We start from the raw sequence: 8,363 nt of genomic DNA on the forward strand, positions 1-8,363 counted from the left end.
TATGATTGTCATAATTTTATTTTATGTAATTTTTAAATTATGTAATTTTACTTAGTATGGCCTTAGTTTTTAATTGGTATTGCCCGAAATGTATGGGAATATCGATTCGGTTGTAATTTATTGTGATCTCGTATCACCGTTTTGTAATTTGATAGATTCATTTTTATCTTAATTACAAATGTATAATAGGAAATTATTTAATTTGTTATGTAATTTATTTATTCCGGAGATGCTTGAAGACGGTGCCACTCAAGAAGGCGATCCATTAAGACGGTGTTACCACGAGATGTGTGCCAAGACCAAAGTTCAAGGGACCAAAGGAGTTGGTTTTCGAATATGTTGCATGCATCGCTAAATTTTAGGAAGGCCATACTAGGATTTTATTTTTTTATGCTTTGCATTTTATTTATATGTTGCATGCATCGCTAAATCGCCATAACTAAACATGCATTTTAAATCGAGTTTATCGACCGTGTCAATTACAATTATCGTAGTTCACCGCTTTAGTTCGCTTAAAACGTGATAGATAATAAATTGACATGACCTCTCGCTAAAATAAACAATTGAGACTTAGCCTTACCAAAAAGTAGAAACCATGAAAACCTATTTCATGAGGGAGTGCGCTTGGCCCTACCGGGGTACAAACCTTGTTACGTAAGGGAAGTGGGTGATAAATGTCTATCCACTGAATTCATGTTGATAAGGGATGAATCGGCCCTACCGTGCCCAAGTTGATGTGGATTTGGATCATGGACACATTTATTCGAAATTTGGATTGAGCTCAACGGAAGTATTCGTGACCGTAGTCGCATGTGTTCCGGGCTAAAGATAAATATTAATGTAATTTTATCGACCAAGAGTTCTAAAAGTAGAATCGATTAAAGCGTTAATCCACCGAGTTATATTGATAAGGGATGAATCGGCCCTACCGTGCCCAAGTTAATATGAATTTGGATCTTGGAATCATTTATCAAGTTGGGTAGAGGTCACTAGATAAGCTATAAAACTTGTTAAATTATTACAAGTATTATTATAACGATAAATGTTTGGTTTTCACTATTCCGTTGTCATTTTGTTCTATTTCTTTACCTCAATTATATACGATATCATTTCGATTTTTGTTCAAATCTCTATTAAAACATCGTAACGAAAGACAAAATTTGAATTTTTCTTCTAAAAACCTCTTATTTTCCATTGTAAGGATCTCTTGTGAAGAGTATAGATAAAAGTTATTCGTGATCAAAAGGATTTTTGATTCTTGACTAACATATCTACTTACAATGAATTGTTTCTCATATGCTTTATTGAGTTAAGTACTTTGAAACGTCACATCATTTTGGTAACTAGATTTGTTTGAAATCAAAATTGACCAAAATACCGCAACCACTTTAATGAAAGTTTTAAGACTAAACGAATAAATTGAAGAGTAGTCTTCATAAATTTCAATTTTGCTTCTTTTAGCAAAGACTCATTGAAATGAGTAGGAGCATTCTCTTAAACCGTTAAGAAAAGGATAAGGTTTTAAAGAAGTAAAATTAGAATGGAATTGATACAAGGACATGTTAAAAGTAAAGTTATTGAGAATAACGATAATAAACCTATCAATCCCGACCGATAAAGTTTCGATTGTCTTAATTGTTGGACGCTAGAAAGGAAACTACCCCAAATTATTGAAGAATCAAGAAGCTAGTTGGGGGACATCTAATGGGACCTTCTTCTTTAAATGTTTATTTGATTGACATAAATTTTGCTAGTACTACTTCGTCAATATTAGAAACCAGTGGAGGTTTTCATCATTGTATTTGATACATAGGATGATTAGAATATGACGACTAATAACAATGATGTTGAGAGATAGAGTCATTGTATACTCAATCTAGTTTTTGAGTATAAAGTTGTACTTAATTGTGACTATTAAGTTCATAAACTCCAAATAAAAATATAAATTTGTTAAGATACAAAAGAGGTTTTACTTTTGTGACCCTGTACACCATGATTTAATGTATGGCTAGCCCATTATCAAGGTGATTATATTCTAAACCAAACTAGAATGATATATCATGAAGATGATGCAAGACTCAAATTGTAACACCCCCATACTCCGAGTGCCTTACCAGGACCACTCAGGTATGAAGACATCACCATCTCGGTTGCCCGAGGTATGATAATCAAATAGACAAAACAGAAACAACATTTATTATAAGTAATTTAATGAATAAGTACAATCCTCGAAACCAAACTGAAAGCACAATACATTATTCCAAACTATCCGTTCTCAATCAAATGTAAATAAAACTAAACTACGGCGGAAGACTCTATCGTCATGTCGTGGCCATCCCAAAATCCCAAAGATCATCTCTATACTGTTCAATATCTGCTCACCATCCCCGAATGGATCACCGCAGTTTTTACAAAACAACACCGGGTCGGTACTAATCACACAATCAATAGAGATAACCACAATAAGACAAACAGACAATGAATCACACACACACACATACATCACCAACTCCCATCATCTCAATATCGATCCGTCCACCGGACCACCCGCGATGGGGACCGCAGTTCCCACCTAAGCCCCGCTCATCGTACGAGCGATAACCCCGTCCATTAATGTGCACATCCCCTTTCGTGGCGGGTTCCACGAAGGGCGAAACTAGGGCGTGAGATCACTCCCGCAAGTGACCCCACTCAGCCGAGAACGCATCTCGAGAACCATCAACAAACACAACCACAATCACAATCACAATCACAATCATCATATCAAACAACTAACTACAGCACGTCACCAATATCCCATTATGGGACTAATACTGAGTAGGAAATCCTACCTGGAAAGCACAACACGCAGACGGTATCTACAGCTGTCTCAAAACGCCTCTTCTATGAACTCTCCTCCTACCATACAACACATAGATACTACTATTCAATTACTATTCATAAAAACCCCCAATTCCTAAATTAGGGTTTCACTAATCTTAACAAAACATTATATAAATTACATTAAAAGCTTACCCTCGACGCAAGGAATCCAACGACACAAACTACGATGCAAACCGACCGTCTGAACTCCGGGAATTGTCAAGAACGCGATTAGGAAGAAGACAAGTTGCTTTCTCTCTTAAACAGGTTTTAGGTTTTGTAAAAAGTGATTTAGAACAAAGACGAATTGGTTTAAATACCTTAATCGCGTAATTAACAAAACCCGAGAAAACTCCCCCGTAAAACCGGACACTCGATCGAGTACCCAAGGTACTCGATCGAGTACCCCCCTACTCGATCGAGTGCCCCAGCTACTCGATCGAGTGCCCAACAGGTCAGAAACTATTTATCTTCGCAACTTGCCCTTACTCGACAGAGTAAGGGCTACTCGATAGAGTACCCCCAAGACATATAAATACGGAGTATTACAGTCTTCCCTCCTTAAAAAGAACTCCGTCCCCGAAGTTCAACCCATACATAAAAACAAACATGCTAACTCGATCAAGACACAACAACGTAACTAAGAACTCGAAACAAAACTCCAACCCAAACATGAACTCGTAACACCAACTCCACTAACTATTCCTACCTCCACAACATGGCTCACGATATCGTATCAACTCCACATATATATATCTCTCACGACACCAACTCCATACATAACCAACTACCATCCTCTAATGCCGCTAGCTCCATAATATCATCCACTATCAAATCCAAAATCAAGACACTCATAGACATCAAACGGGATGTTACATTCTACCACCCTTAAAAGGAACTTCGTCCTCGAAGTTCACTCACACTCATAATCTCATCATCCAACTCTCAACACTATCGAAGTATTCTCGCATTCCTAACATCAAACTACTACAAGCACGTCCGTGACCTTTTAACACTATCAACCACAACATATACAAATCCATATCTTATGCTACACCAACACTCTACTTTCAAATATACTACCATATGCACACCCATCAAAATCTCTTTTATCACATCCTACTCCTCTTAAGATAAATGTTACGTCCTCGTAACTCACTAATACTAAATACTAGATACATCTCATTACTCTCTTTACCACCACATGTGTAAGATAACCGCTTATAATCTAAACACTCGCTATGCATATATCCAAGGCTCTCTTACTTAAACATTCCTCATACCTCAACTCATTCGTCACACCATCTAACCTATACCTCAAAACTCGTAGCAAAATCACCATACTAACTCTCCATTATTTCTGCAAAACAACATACCTCTCTATGTAAGGCACTTATCTCCCAGAAGCATAACTCACGATCCACACTCGTTATGTACACGCACACTAGATCATCAAGTTCTTTCTTCCATTACCGCAAAACTCATACACAACTTAACATGACACTAATTCCCAATACCCTACACTCACTGTCTCAACAAAAGATTATGAACCACCTGCATCTTTCGGGTCATTACCACACATGTTCTACGACTCACTTGCCATTACCATGTCTACTAAAGCCTTATCTAGAACAAGATCAAAATTATCAGAATAACCTCTCACAACCGTGTCCCATCAATAGAACATCACTATACCATGACAACAACGAAAACATATTCAACTCTATTTCATATCATACTCTACCTCATTCTTAACTTAACCTGGTAAAGAAAACATCAATAAGCAAGACAACTGTCTACATGTTCAACCAAAACTCACAAAGAACGACAGCAAACAAAACAACAATCTATATATAACTGGTATGCACTTTCTAAAACTCGTATCATAATCATCCCGCCTACTCCACCACAACCGGTGACGGCATCACAACACCGCCACCAACAACCACACCACAATGCGAAAATACCCGCATCACAATACTAAATACCGTGCCCGGATCACCACCCGAAGCACCACAACCACACCGATAGACATCACAATCGCATACAATTCCCATAAACACCGACTCAAAGATAACTTCTCGACAAGAAAAACTTACTCAAATCCACTTTATTAAGTCACCACGCAACATATTATATGGATACACCGATAAGCATCTCATGAACATCATTTCTACCATTTCATGGAATACACATGTGTTATTAATACACATAAAATTATAACTAGCCATGTCAATTAATCAAATTATTACCCTTTTGGATATCATTCAATTAAATTACCGTGTCCAACATATATATTACGGAACATTCATAAAACAACTTTATAATTATCACACCATACCACTTCTTGTGAGGTCCGAACCTCACACAAACATTTACACATATCATAGACCCGTAATCACAACCAACTAGTCAATCCGACCACGTAAGTTACCACTTGATAAAGGTTACCTGTCGCCCGAGTTTAACTCATATGCCCCTCATAACATATTCCCCCATTCGCACAACCATCACTTCCTGCCAAATATAACCATACCTTTACTATTCAACTATTAGCATCCGCCTCGTCTAACCACATCTTATACTCTCTCACAATCATACACAACAATCAGGTCCCTACCAAATAACCTCTTTAGAATTGCTACCTTTCTAATATACCATCACTCTTAACCACTAGTGACAACACCACAAACGATAACACTACCACTGTCCAAACATCAAACCTCTTACACTTATCTCTAAACATCACGATTTCTTTCCTATCTTTGGTTGACATCCCAAATAACAAACATCGAATCCATCAACAAAATTACCTCAATATTCTTCCCAATACTATCCTTAATTGTATCATCATCTAACTCTCCGCCAAAAATCTCGTATCGTGCAAATATTCTACCAACTTCTTACTTTCCTTAATTCCTCGAAACTCATTACTAATCATGTTGTCCCAAAACTCCTCTATAACCATTAACTAACATCCTCGTGACGCTATCACACATTTCAATGATTCCTTACCTTTATATCACATGACTCCGGTGAATATTTTCCTCACTTTTACTTTTATCCTTATTTTCTTTTTACACTCAATAATACCAATTAATAGTTCAACTCCTTATTCCTTCTAGCTAACTCTTTAGAAATCCATTCGTTCTCACCGCTCCAAAACTCACATCTAATTATTTCATATCGATATCATCTCACTCTTTCTTACCACAAATATTCTCTTATTATGTCATCAATCACCCTTGCCACTAATCCATCCATAAAATCAACGTTCTTGTTCAACAATTGCATCTTCCTTCTTACATCTCTAGAAATCAAAATTCCTTTCATACCGCTAATTGCCCAAGGAAAACCCACAATAGTTTCATCTCTTAAAAAGCCAAATCTCCACCCCGCGACATGTCTCCACAAAGTTCACTATATACCACTCTTCTCAACCCCTTTAAAACGAACTTTCATTATGTATATTCTTAACCCACACGGCTCTTAACTACCTCCCTCCCTAATTCTTTACACATCTCCAGTTGTCACTATCCATATCCTTACTCTCAATCCTTTCATTCTCACGTTCCTTAGACTCACATCATCCTTTGCCCACATTCACTTACTTTTATGTTACTCAACATACAAACATATCACTCATCTCATCTCACAAAACATGCTCTATGTCTCTATACACCATACCAATCTTCCTTTTCTTTTTCCACTATCTATCACAACACATATAACTCATGTCCTCCCACCGAACTCATACTCACCACAAGTGCCACTCACTACACCACAAGATTGGGTAACTTACGCGTCAAGACCAATATACATGTAAAACAATGCATAAAAGAGCAAAATAATAACTTTGAATTAAACATAATATGCAACGAATTCAAAAGATAAGCATATTACCCAAAACAGGGGTCACTAGATCGAGTAGAGGCCACTCGATCGAGTAAGGGACTTACTCGATCGAGTAGGTCAAGATCAGAAGCACGTAAAACAAATCACCAGGGCTACTCGATCGAGTAACTGAGGTACTCGATCGAGTTTCCCCTTACTCGATCGAGTACCAAGGATACTCGATCGAGTACCCTAATTCTCAAAGACTGTCCAGTTTTCAGAAAACAAATGGCAACTCACTCATTACTTGGTCAATTTGGGCGTGTGACCTATCGTTAGAATCGTAAAAGGACAAGCTATCATCTCCAATTGGAATCACATCAAAATCATTTATGCATCTCAAGTTATAACAGTTTAAAGACAACCTCTTTATAAACGAAAAACACAACTATTGATTTTTACTTCCCAAACGACTTAAACAACAACCAAGCAAACAAAACCAGTCCAAAACTCATAAAACCAGTATTCGTAATCATACGTTACTATTTTCAAAAATCAAGCAACAACATTCATCATGCACATAGGTTATTTAACTTGTCAATCACGATTTACCCACATAAACATGCTCCACCCATGAATTTCATATTCTTATGCAATTACTTACTTAATCTCTTCCAACTAATTCATCAATTACAACTACACACTTCTTACAACATATACCCATGAACAATCGTGGACAAGTACATAAACTTATCATACAACTCTATGCAGACAAAATATACGTGTACAACACAACATTTCTATTCGCATGTTATTATTATGTCACATTATGAATCATCCATCATGTTTCTCATTCCAACCACGATTCTATATATTTCATCAACAAGTTTCCTCATATCACCATTTTCTTTCACATGCTCAACTTTCTACTTCAACATCCAACAATTAACACATTCCATCACATTCATAAACCAGTTAACCAAACACACATACGACTCGACAAACACTTTCCCATGTGACCGGTTCAAAGTTGTAAGGCGACCCCTTGCGGCTTTAGGACGTCTCCCAAGCCTTTGCACTAGCTCCTACAACTTTTACCCCGGGTTCATTTTAATTGACTCCTATGTTCATTAAGTTCATTGGTTACGTGTTTCAGGATCGTCGCTCCGATACCATTTGTAACACCCCCATACTCCGAGTGCCTTACCAGACCACTCGGTATGAAGACATCACCATCTCGGTTGTCCGAGGTATGATAATCAAATAGACAAAACAGAAACAACATTTATTATAAGTAATTTAATGAATAAGTACAATCCTCGAAACCAAACCGAAAGCACAATACATTATTCCAAACTATCTTCTCTCAACCAAATGTAAATAAAACTAAACTACAGCGGAAGACTCTATCGTCATGTCGTGGCCATCCCAGCTATCCCAGTATCATCTCTATACCTGTTCAATATCTGCTCACCATCCCCGAATGGATCACCGCAGGTTTTACAAAACAACACCGGGGTCAGTACTAATCACACAATCAATAGAGATAACCACAATAAGACAAACAGACAATTGAATCACACACACACACATACATCACCAACTCCCATCATCTCAATACCGACCGTCCACTTTGGACCCAGCCGCGCCGGGGGACCGCAGCCGTT

The sequence above is a fragment of the Silene latifolia genome, chromosome Y (assembly GCF_048544455.1).
Source record: "Silene latifolia isolate original U9 population chromosome Y, ASM4854445v1, whole genome shotgun sequence".
Taxonomy (NCBI): domain Eukaryota; kingdom Viridiplantae; phylum Streptophyta; class Magnoliopsida; order Caryophyllales; family Caryophyllaceae; genus Silene; species Silene latifolia.